Source organism: Lutra lutra, chromosome 18, assembly GCF_902655055.1.
Source record: "Lutra lutra chromosome 18, mLutLut1.2, whole genome shotgun sequence".
NCBI classification, from domain to species: Eukaryota; Metazoa; Chordata; class Mammalia; order Carnivora; family Mustelidae; genus Lutra; species Lutra lutra.
The window spans coordinates 21,160,148-21,172,151 of NC_062295.1; the positions used below are offsets into that span (position 1 = coordinate 21,160,148).

Here is a 12,004-nt window from a genome sequence, read left to right on the forward strand (position 1 = left end):
TGTACAGTGGACCAAGTCCTAGCCAAGGCACACCCACAGCCATCGTCTCAGAATCCACGCGGCCACTCTAGTTGTAAGTGGCATGAGGGGACAGGGTCCAGCCCTTTTATTATCTCAGCTTACCTAGGAGAGAATACACGGACTCATTTAGAACTGTGGTTATATGACATCAGGGTTCTGTCACCCTCCCTGGGGTACGAGGACAGGGTAGCTGTAAAGTAGATGATAACGTCATGTGGCTACATTATACCGTCCATCCAATGATTCTTAAAATTCCCTTTGTAGGAAGTAGCTCGGAGGGAGGTAATGAAGGGCAAAAGAGGTGACTAGATATGCAAACCACTTTTTAACCAGCACTTAGTGTGTTGAGTGCTAACTGTGGGCCAGATGTGGTTGTTATCAGATCTCAGGATGCTCACAACACACAAATCTATTATTGGAGATTAGTATTAGCATCCTTTATGTACAGGATTAAAAAAAAAACAACAAGGTTCACAGAACTTGCATAAGCTGCCTAAATTCACCCCAAAACAGGGATTTTTCTCAAGCAGAACTTTTGGTCCTGAGCCTTAATGCTTCACCACCATGCTATTCTGCCTCCTACATATGTTATAGGTATTAGTGTATCAAGCAAGTAATGTCCAGGAGAGTCAGGGTATTGGGAGCTCTGGAAATATTTTTATGAAATTAGGGCAATATTCATTTATTTCTTTGGTGTCTGCTTGGTGTCAGAAACTGCTCAAAACTGTTGATACCATGGTGAACATGAAGAGCAGAGGGACAATATGGTATGGTCCCGGACTTCATGAAACAGGATATGCAAAGGCCCCGTGGTATGTCAGAGGAACCCAAAGAAGGGCAATAAAACTAGAGAGAAGAGTTAAGGAGCCAAAGCTGAAGATGGGAAGAAGGCAGATATGTAGAGGCTAGTGGTTCTTCCAGCTTTCTTGGTTTTATTCTAAAAACAATGGAAAGTCAGTAGAATTTTCAACAGGGGAGTAACGTGGGGAACATTATCTTTGATCACCTAAACAGCCCTGAGCAAATTGGCAGTACAGCGGTCCAATGGAAAATCAGGAAGATGGGATGACCCCACTCTCCCTGGGACCATTGGTCTCAGATACAGTCTGGTGAGGTGTTTGTCACCTTCTGATATAATGGATTCTGTTAGGTAGGGCTGCCCTCAAGGTCATTCAAGGGTACATGGCCTCCATTCTTGCATCTCTTTGCTGCTTGTCTTTCTTTGTCTTAGGGACCAAGACCTAAAACAATGAGCTGTAACCACCATAGGAGGGCTGGTTGAATTCTCACACTTGAAACAAACCCTTGATAACTGTAAAGAGCCACCCGAGGTGGCTTTCTTTAGAAGGAAACTCTAAGCATGGAAGGGGCATGGAGCTTCTCATCATCTTCCCCAGATAAAGTGGATTTCAAGGAAGAAGTGATGATTCAGTGAAAATTTATATAATTATTTTGCTGATGGAAAAGATAGATCAAAGAGGTTCACTGCTCCATTGCAAGTCATAAAATCCATAGGTAGCAGAGTTCAGAGGCATACCCAGTCTCTTTCTCAAGTTTGTCTCTCCTTCTTGTGCACCAGATCCCACTTTGACATTGATCTTGAAGCTGGCCTTCCAACCCCATGGAACCCCACCCCTTCCCACATCAGCAGAGTAGTCAGAAGGTGAACTCCATGAGGACAGGAAAACAGTCTCTCCTCTGCCCTTAGTATCCAGGACACTGCCTGCACAAGGTAGGTCTCAGTTAACTTTAGTTGAATGAGTCAAAGAAATCCTGTTCATAGCGTCCCTGATGGCTGACAGCTTCTGCCCTTCTATGGCAAAGGGTATGCTAATGTTTAGTTAATGTTAAATGATTTTTTAAAAGATTTATTTATTTGAGAAAGAGAGAGCAGGAGGAGGGACAGAGGGAGAGGGAGAGGATCTCAAGCAGACTTCCTGCTGAGTGAGGAGCCCAGTGCAGGCTCAATCCCACGACCCTGAGATCATGAACTGAACCGAAACCAACAGGCAGTCACTTAAATGACTGAGTCACCCACATGCACTTGTTAAATGATTTTTTTTTCTAAAACAGAAAAAGGTCCTTCTCATAATGAATGCCCTTCGGAGCTGCACAGAACAAGCAACATCCTTCCTTTTCCTGATACAAATTCAGATATTTGGAGATGTTTATTGGGGCCCTTCTTGATGTCTCTTCCTCAATAGAACATCTTTTATACCTTAACATGTCCTTTATATTGCGTGTGCATGTGTGTTTGAATTTTCCCACTTTTCCTTTGTGGGAGAACATCAAGATTTCTCACTTTAATCCATCCCAACTCATGTCAGATTTATCTCTACGTCCTCATCAACCGGCTCGATATTTGGCATGTAGTAGGTTCTTGGTAAGTGTTTTCTCAACTCAATTAATGAGTAAACAAGTACCTTCCTGAGATCATGCTCCAACTCTCCTATGGCACTATTTCAGTAACATATTCTGGGTTGAAGACAAAAGACGGCAAATGAGTCTGATTCTTTAGGGGCAGAATGATCACCTCCCTCAGTTAAACACTAGGATTCTATTAGTGTGATTGAAGAGACAAACACATTTGCATTGCATCTCTGTGTGTGTTCATTTCATGTCAGTGGGTCAGACTTAGAGAGGACGGTGTTGCTGCCAGAACTCATTCTGGACCCGGGAAACTACGGGCAGCTCAGATCAAGACAGGGGGACCAATTCAGTACTTCCCAGGGCGAAGTGGGCTTAAAGAGGTCAGCTGCATGAGGAGAAGAGATATGTGTGGTTGTGTGCGGGTGTCCCGCTGTGTGAGGGAAAATAGCGATAAGCAACAGGTGGTAGTGACCCAGGCACCCAGGGGTGAGTGGGTGATCACCATGATGCACCTGGATCTGGAGGGATGACATTGTTCTGAAACCAAACTCTGAGGCATGGGCCCGATCAGGAAAAGGTGAGGGGCATGATCATAGGGCAGTTCTACCTGGGTACCCAGAGCTCAATCCCAGAGCACCTGTTTGGATCCAATCAGCATCTGATTTGATGCAAAGGGAAATTTTAAAGAAAATGGGGGACTCGGAGTAAAGCTGACCGAGCCTAGTTAGCATCCATGGTCCAGAGGTAGGTTGGTGGCCCAGCACAGATAGAGATTGGGGTCCATGATGTTGTCGAAGGAACCAGGTCCTCCTACCTCATTGGTTCAAGCTTGTTCAACATCCCTGTGTCTGTACAGCACAGCATAGTAAGACAGAGGGGAGGGCAGGCAATTAGCTTTTGACAAACAAGACAGATGTTTCAGACATCACTTTGTTCACATCCAAAGGGAAGAATTTAGTCACGTGGTCACATCCCACTGTGAGGGAGGAAAGGCAATGTGCATTGTAGCTGAGTGTGGTCACAGACTGGGTCTGCTAGTAAGTAGCCAAGGCTGGGACTGTGTATTTGGGGTGCAAGTTCATCCATGAGATCAACACCTCTAGAAAGGAGTATGAAGCAGGATCAGGCCAGGAGAAGTCAGGCTGTGATGTCTCTACTAAGCTGATGGAAAATTCTGGAGAAAGAATCACCCATCTGAGTTGACCCATGATGGGCTGAACTGGATGGACCTTCAAAGTGCTACTTCCCTCAGTCACTAGATGCAGGCTACCCCCAGGAAGGGCTGTGAAACCCTTGATGGAGCTGATTAGTAAAACCTGCCTGCTGATGCCCGCCCCCCACAACTGGGCATGAAGCCCCCTCTTCATGAAGGGATCTGGGCAGGACGTTGCAGTGTCTACCCACATGTACCTTAAAGAAAGTTCAGGAAGAATGGATATTGGCGGATGATGAGCAATGTTTGGTGGGAGTGTGTGGAGGGAATTCTTTTGTTGAACCCACTGGTTCAACAAAAGGAACAAGTGGGTTCAACAAAAGAAACAAGGATATGGGACCCTTGATCTTGTAGACCTTACAGTTTACTGAGAGAGACAGAAATAGGCAAGGAAACAAAGAAATAATTAGGATTATTTCCAATCATGGAAAACCCTCTGAAGATATCCCAACAAAACAGATGAGGCATTCAGAGAAGGCTTCTCTGAGGAGGTGACATTTGCCCTGACAGAATGATGACAGAGAACAGCATCACAGGCAGAGGGAACAGCATGTGCACAATGTAGGAACAAACTTGACCCTTTCAAGGAACAGAAAGAAGCTCCTGGGGCTTGGAGTTATTTCAGCAGAAAGGAGATATAAACGCTACCGTCAAACAGGTTGACAAGAGTCAGATCAGATATCATTTAGATAAAGAGTTTGGAATTCGTTCTAAGTGTGATTGAAGGCATTTTAAGTATTAAAACAAAGGGGGTGACTTAAGTATTTCAATCGAAATTCTAATAAATTTGCTATATTTCCATGGAACTAACTCTTTAAACCTATTTAACTCTCAGATCAATTTTTTATATAATATAACCTGCTTCCAATTTTTGTTCTATTTTCATTTTACTAAAATTATTTTCATATGGATCAGTTTCATAGAAAAGATTTCACTCTTATTATTGTTCCAAACTCTGGCTCTGATGAGAATGACACAGAAACTGAGACCTGGCCAGACTGTCCCTTTATACATAAGCAGAAGATTTATCTTCATGCCTAAACCAGCACCCCATAAAAATAGTTCTTCATTCCCCACTATGCCCGGACCCCATTTCTCCTTGAAATTCTTTGTCCTTTTTCCTTGATCATTTTTGGTTTCTTCTCAAGTTTCATGTAAGCCAAGCTTATGCCTGTCCGTCCGTCCTTCCTTCCTTCCTTCCTTCTTCCCAAAATAAAGCCAATTCAAATAGCTTAATAAAGGTGGAAGTGCCTTTGTTTATAATGAACTTCAGATATGACACGGATGCAGAAACTCGACATGTCACGTGGGTTCGGTATTACCCTCTATTCCTCCGAGATCGGCATTATTCTGTCTTGACCAGTGACCTGATGGTCAAAGTCTCCTTTCCATGTTGTGGCTGTAGCCCTCCACAGGTGTACATTCTACCTCTCAGCCACTGTGGAGTTTTAAAAAATATATTTCCGTAATTTCCCACAGACACCCCAGGACTGATTCTACTTTGGGGGTCATATGGCTGTACCCACATTAATTATTTAGCCAAAAGAATAGAAGGCTCTGGTTGGCTCATTCACTCTTTGAGGCAAGGAGAGCTGTCGACCCTTTCTTGTACCGTAGGAGTTTAAAATAAAGAAGTCATTTCCCCTTGAAGATAAAGCAAGCTAGGAGTAACAGAATAAAAGGGAACAGGTGTTGGGCAGTGACTGCCACCGTTCCCAGGCCCATGACACCGTTTCTATTGGCAGCTCTGTATTTTCTCTCCAGAACGGCACTTCCTCAACTGTGGCTTGCTTGTGGCTTTTGGGTCATGCCTGTTCCTGGGGCTGTCCTTTTGCTCCTCACCCAGCACAGCGTGGTCTTTGTTCTCGGGCTCTAATGGGGGAACCGCACCTCAGGATTGATCGGGGACCCAGAAATAAGACTCACATGGGCCAAACCTATAGACGGAGCTGACTGCCGAAACAGCCACCTCCAAGTCCCCAGTTGGAGGGACAGTTTCTCTCCCTGCATCCCCTGTGGCGTCGGGTTGCTGAGCCAATGCTTAATTCAAAGGCTAGAATCCATTAACAGCCAAAGCAAGGAACAGAAAAGAAAATCTCCTCATTAAATCTATGTTCAGTGGGGTGTGTGCATAATTCATCCCCATACCATCAAATATAAATGCCCCAGTGTCAGGGGAGTGGAGCCGGCACCACGAAAAGCCGGAGCCCACTTGGAAGGAGATGTTGGAAAGAGACAAGCTTTGCAAGGACCTTCTCAGGGTGGTAATGAGATCTGGCACCAGAGTGTTTCCAACAAGGATGCTCGATGAGGACATGCTTGGCAATGGTGCTCCCCTGCCGGCCTCTCTGTGGGCACCTGCGTGTTTATAAACTCAGCTCTGGACTCCCCCTGCGCTGGAGTGGGGCTGCCAGAACTTCTAAAGGACATGGAGTGAAGGTTCCTGGGGCTGTGGATTAGACTGGTAAATTGAGTGCTGGGAAGCTGGGCTCCTGCTGTCCCAGCTGTGCTTGGCTGCAGAAAACACTGTTTCCAGCCTGCAGCCTCAACTCTACCTAGCTCCAGGGCCACAAATGACCATCCTGGGAAGTGCGTTAGGAACCCCTTTGTCCTTTGAGCCCCTGGTGCACAGATTAAGTGTCTGGTGGGCTCAGGGGGTGGTTCTCCTACCACATGAAAGCTTTAACTGTCTGCCTCACTGAGATTTTATATGTATCTGCTTTGAGCAACAGCACCCAGAGTCTGGTTCTTGCTAGTCCTTTCGCAGAGAGCTGGCCTCTTGTTCCCATGGCCAGACTGTAGTGATAACTCGTAACCCCTCCTCTTCTTCCTCCTCATCGGCATCACAGCTATTTGACATTTGTCATGCACTGAGCGCTGTGTTGAAACCACACCCTCATTGAAACATGCAAATCCTCCCAACTTCAGGCCTTTCGTACCAGCTTTCTAGAATGTTCTTTGCCAGCTCTTCAGAACGTATCCTCCACCTAGCCTCCAGCTAAGTACTGTCTCCGTAGATCATTCTTGGATTCCCTTTCATGGTGCTTAGTGCTCAACCACATGGTCAAGTTCATCTATCTGTGTAGTTGTTCCTATCTGCCCCTCGACGTTGGAGCATAAGCAGCTGGGGTGGGAGGCAGGAATCCCTCTGTCTTGTTCTGTGTGGTATATTCATGGCCCAGAAGAACACTCTGAACAGAATCAGTGCTCAAAACCCGTTTGTGGAATGAATGAGCAACCCTAGGATGTAGGTGATATCATAATCCCCATTTTACTTATGAGGAAAGTGTGGCCCAGGCAGCAGGTACAATTAATTAATTTCCCCTTGGGTTATGGGACGCTGAATTGAGTGATGGGTGCTTCTCTTCACTGGGGACCTGCTCCAGGGGCAAAGCCCCAAACCACGATCCTGCCGAAACACTTCTTTGCATTCCTTCTCAGTGTCAACTCTATCTTGGGTCAAAGTCAAGTTCACCAAAACCTATTGGACTGTGACCTAGACAGTAGTTTACGGGAGGTCAGCTATCTCCGACCAGATTTCCCTCTCTCTGTTTTCTCATTCCCCCATTCCACCCACAGCCAGATTATGTCATCAGTTCCTTCATGATCTTGTCTTTTAAAATTCTTGAGAGCAGGGACGCCTGTGTGGCTCAGTCCGTTAAACATCTGACTCTTGATTTTGGCTCAGGTCATATCTCAGGGTCATGAGATCGAGTCCCGTGCTGGGCTCTGACACTCAGTGGGGAGTCTGCTTGAGATTCTCTCTTTCTCTGCCTCTGCCCCTCCCCTCCTCTCTCTCTCTCTCTCTCTCTCTCTCTCTCTCTCTCTCAAAATGAATAAATAAAATCTTTAAAAAAAATACTCAAGGGCATCTATGATAGATGAGTCCCTGGCCTGGTGCACCCTTTTGTCTGAGTATGTAAATGGCACCAGAGTCCCAGGCAGGGAGGAAAAGCTATGGGATAGCCAGTTTTCTGGGGGCTGACAAGAAGAAGAGATGTAATTGTGTTGGGAAGTAAGGGGGCACTGTGTCTGTGTCCCTGTCACCTTCCTAGTTCTCAGCATTGGTTCGGTTCTCCAAAATATCAGGAAAACCAAATCGAATGATCCCAACTCAAATTCACTTCAGCCCTTTCCCTCCTCGCTCTCTAAGGGGGTGAGGAGTTCAGGCTGCAAGAGATGTGGTATTTGTTCACACTGTTGTTATGAATCAGAAGATCAGGGTAAGAGACAGTAAATTTCTCCTTAGTGCCTAAGGTGTAGTATAATTAGTCAATTCCATTAGAGGTTCAAGGGAGCTCAGGTGAGTCTCCCTCCAATTTACAGTGTTGTTCTGTGAGAAAGCCCATTCCATCTCAGAGCACTGGCCTGCTGACAAGCCCCAGGGACTGGAATGATCCAGCAGGTCTGTCTCCTAGGATTTAAGGAAGAGACACTCAGAGATCACTTAGCTTGTTGTAAATGGATTTTAAGAATATACGGGATCATAAAGTGCAAGAGGAATTCATCCATCAGCCGGGGAGTCACACGACTCCCCAGCTTCCCTGGTTCTCGGATGCTCGGATGTTCCTAAGGAGCCAGGATGACTGCCAAACCCTGCTAAGGATATCAGTGAGTGCCTTCAGAGCCCACACCTCCTTCCTGCGCTCCCTGCATTTACACGTCACAAGGGAGGACGTGATTGGGTTGAGCTGGTGTCATTTAGTGTGGACCTCTGCCCTGGGCTGAATCTACCTGGATTGTCTGAGGCTGCTGGGCTTTGCCCCAAATGTATGACATGAGGTCAGACACTGTGTTTCTCAAGGTCACTGTGAGGCTCAATGAGTAGCTGCTGTGAATATATTCGTTTGTGCTCATAAAAGCCATGTCTTCACTTGGCTGGGAACATCCTTGGACTGGATCTAGCCCCTGTCCACCCATTCACCTCCAGCCCTGCCCCCCTGCACCCTCTATCCCCATCAAGACGATCCCCATGTCTTGACTATGCCATGCTGGGTCTCATTGCTATAAAACCGTGCCCAATACTCCTGCTACCTTGACCATGAGTCATTCTTACCCACGACTCCACACCCACCCTCCCCTTCTGCAGGAACAATTCTGTGTCTTCTGGGGGCTCTCCTTAAACAGTGCTCCCTTCAGAGTCTCCCCTGATTCTCCTAGACCATTTTAGATGGCCCTGCTGTGACTCATTCAAGTCTCTTATACCAGCTTAATTCCTGTCCAGCTAGCTGTTCAGTCTTCCCTCTCCCTACGCTCCTCTTTCTCCTGGAATTAGGATCTCTAGATTTACCAAATTTTTTAAAAATGCAGAAGACCAGTTACATTTAAACTTCACAAACAATGAGTCTTTTTTACGTATACATTTATTGATTACCAAAGCAACAATTTGTCGCTTACCTGAAATGCAAATTTAACTGGGAATTCTGTATTTTTTTCTGACAACCCTACCTGAAATGCTTATTCCCCTCCCAAGGAGCTGATCATCAGTGGGAGATGGAACTCCTCCTATGCCTTAAGACTTCCAGCTGAAAGTTTTAGTGACAACTATGAAAACACTGTTGTTCACCACAAAGCCAGAGATGAGGTATTGCCACCTACTGAAATCTTTGCTATCTAGCAGATAAACGCCAGCTCCTTCTCCAGGGTCCAGCCACTCAGACTTCCAGAATGCTCTTCTGGGGCCAGGTCAGGTCCAGGTTTGTGCAGAATGACCTCTGTCCTAGTGCTCATCTCAGCTAACTCTTTCCATGGCCAAGCTGCCCCGATGACGTTTCCCAGACACCAAGCCTGCACTGGAAGGCTAGGCTAAGATTAACTGCGGTAGCTAGAGCCCTAGGGACCCCAAACCACCATGTCCCCTGGGACTGGACACTAGTTTTACAACTTTTATCTCCAAGGCAATTTTATCTCAGGAGCCCCATGGCCTTTTTCTGCTACCTGGCCTTGGTGAGGAATATCTTGACAGATTTAACTAAATTCGAATTGCAGGTGGAGTGTTTGGGTTTTCACAAACCATTCCTCACTAAAAGCCAGATTATTCTTCAGATTTCTCCCTTTCTCAACAGGCTGAAGTTTGCATAACCAGAGTTCTTTAAAAATTCTATGTTAGGAGTGCCTGGATGGCTCAGTGGGTTAAAGCCTCTGCCTTCAGTTCAGGTCATGATCCCAGGGTCCTGGGATCGAGTCCCACATCAGGCTCTCTGCTCAGCAGGGAGCCTGCTCCCTCCCGCCCCTGCCTGCCTCTCTCCCTACTTGTGATCTGTCTGTCAAATAAATAACTAAAATCTTTAAAACAAAAATTCTGTGTTAGTGGATCCCACTACTGGTATTTGTTAAACAAATGAGTAGTGGGGAGAAGATGCAGATCTCCACCATGTACTCTGTGAGGCAAAAGGCTAAGGGCTTTACATTTTTATCTCACTGAGTCTCACAGATGAACTATTGGACTGGGACAAAATTACATTTTTAGAGGAGGAAACTGGGGTTCAAAAGTTAAGTAGAACATCCAAGTTCACACCAACAGCTTGAGATTAGGGATCTTTTACAAAGTATGGTAGGAGAGGTGCATTTCCCCCACACCAATGATTTTGGATTTGGCTATGGAACTTGTGCCAAGGAGATATTCAGATATGATACAAAGAAGGCCCCAAGGATGCCCATGAGTTTTGGCCCAGCTCTCCTTTTCTGGTAACATACCATTTACGTATGGGGTTGGGGCAAATACATGGTAAAGATTCTCTCTTTGACCAAACTCTACTGGGCCTCCTCTGAAATTTTCAGCTGAGGCTTCAACTTTTGGATACCTGGGTTCATCTCTGGATTATCCAACCTTAGCCGGAATCCCTCTTCTTCTTTGTCTGACCACCTTGGATATCTAGCTAGTCCTTCTCCCACCAGCTCCCTGTGACATCTGATCACCATGGCCTGCCTTTGCCAGGAATTCTGCTAGGCTGGCTTAGCCAGAATCCACAACCCTCCCCCCAATAACACTTAACTTTACTGTTTTCTCTTGGTACTTTTCCATCCACTGACCCCTACCCTACTACTTAGCTATGAATCCCTTTTTCCTTGAGGTATTTGGGGTAGAACCCAATCTGTCTCTACCACTCTCAGACCCCACCACAATGACGCCCCCCCTTGAAGAAAGTCAGCTTTGCCATCTTCAACAGGGACACAGATGTTCTTTTTCTTTGACACATGCCTCTGAGGGCTGCTAGTACAAGGAGGGCAGAATTCATGGGCCAGGCTGAGCACCACCCCTACCTAGCTGACTTGCGGCTTAAAGCTGGACCCAGTCTAGGTCGGCTATGCAATTGACATGCAGAGCAGGAAGCTCCTGAGATTTCGAGATTCTTTTCTAAGCAACAGAAGATGATGGTTGTAGCTAGGTGGTCACATTTCCCAGATTTCAACCCATAAGATTCGAATGCATGAGTTTGTGCCACCTGCATTCACCCCTGGAGTGTGGCAAGCCTCCACCTGTCTGCATGCTCTGCATATCAGAGGAGCTGGAAATTTAAAGAGGGAGTGAGGGTCTCTAGGGAAGTTTTAAAGCACAGCTTTGGAAGAGGAAACAACATTGTCAATATTTATTTTCCTGAAAAAATTAAAAGTCTGTCTCCTTCTCCTCTTTCTTCCTCCTCCTCCCTCTACTTCCTCCTCCTCCTCCTCTTCTTCACTATTCTATTTTCCCACTTTGATTCATTTCTGTTAGGCTACGTTCAAGTGAACTAATTACTTCATCTGCTACATCCATTCCACTGGTCAGCAGGTTCTAAGATTTATTCATCTCTGACATCATGGTTTTTATTTTCATTTCATCCATGTATAGCTTCCATCTCTACCCAAATTTCTCATCTGTTTATTCATGTTGTGCTTCTTGTAGATGCTCTAATACACTCATTTTAGTTTTAAGGTCCCTATCTGATCATGACAATACCTGCACCATCTCTGAGTCTGGTTTTGTTGACTGTTTTATCTTTTGATAGGGGACCCTTTTTTTCTTTGGCTTTTTTTTTTAACATGTCTCTTAACTTTTTTTATTGAATGCTGAATACTGTGTGTAAAAGAACAAAGAAGACTTAAGTGAATTGTATTACTGTCTGGAAATGGGCATGCCTCTCCCTCCATGAGGTCTTTTGTATTAGGTGTAGAGTCAATCTCATCTAGGGGAACTAGGTTTAATTTTATCGTTTCCATTACTGCTATGATTCACTATGGGGTAACACAACCTTCAAGTTCCTTTAGGAGCCACTGCCTCGTGCTTAATTTGAGGCCTAAAGTTCTGAAGGGTTTTCCTCAGTATCCCTCTTGCACTCTGACCAGGCCCTCCAAACCTGCCCCAAAGAAGGAGTCCTGCCCTACATCCAGAAGTTGACTTTTGTTGCTCACACAAGACTA

The 12,004-nt window shown here is 45.6% G+C and overlaps 1 long non-coding RNA gene across 1 annotated transcript in view; it reads left to right on the forward strand.

Annotated features, from left to right (window-relative positions):
* Nucleotides 1-1,604: 1,604 nt before the first annotated feature.
* Nucleotides 1,605-12,004, forward strand: part of LOC125091167 (uncharacterized) — a 95,646-nt gene continuing 85,246 nt past the window's right edge. Inside the window, exon 1 of the long non-coding RNA XR_007124596.1 lies at nucleotides 1,605-1,753. This is a non-coding gene — a long non-coding RNA (uncharacterized LOC125091167). The remainder of the gene's footprint in view (nucleotides 1,754-12,004) is intronic.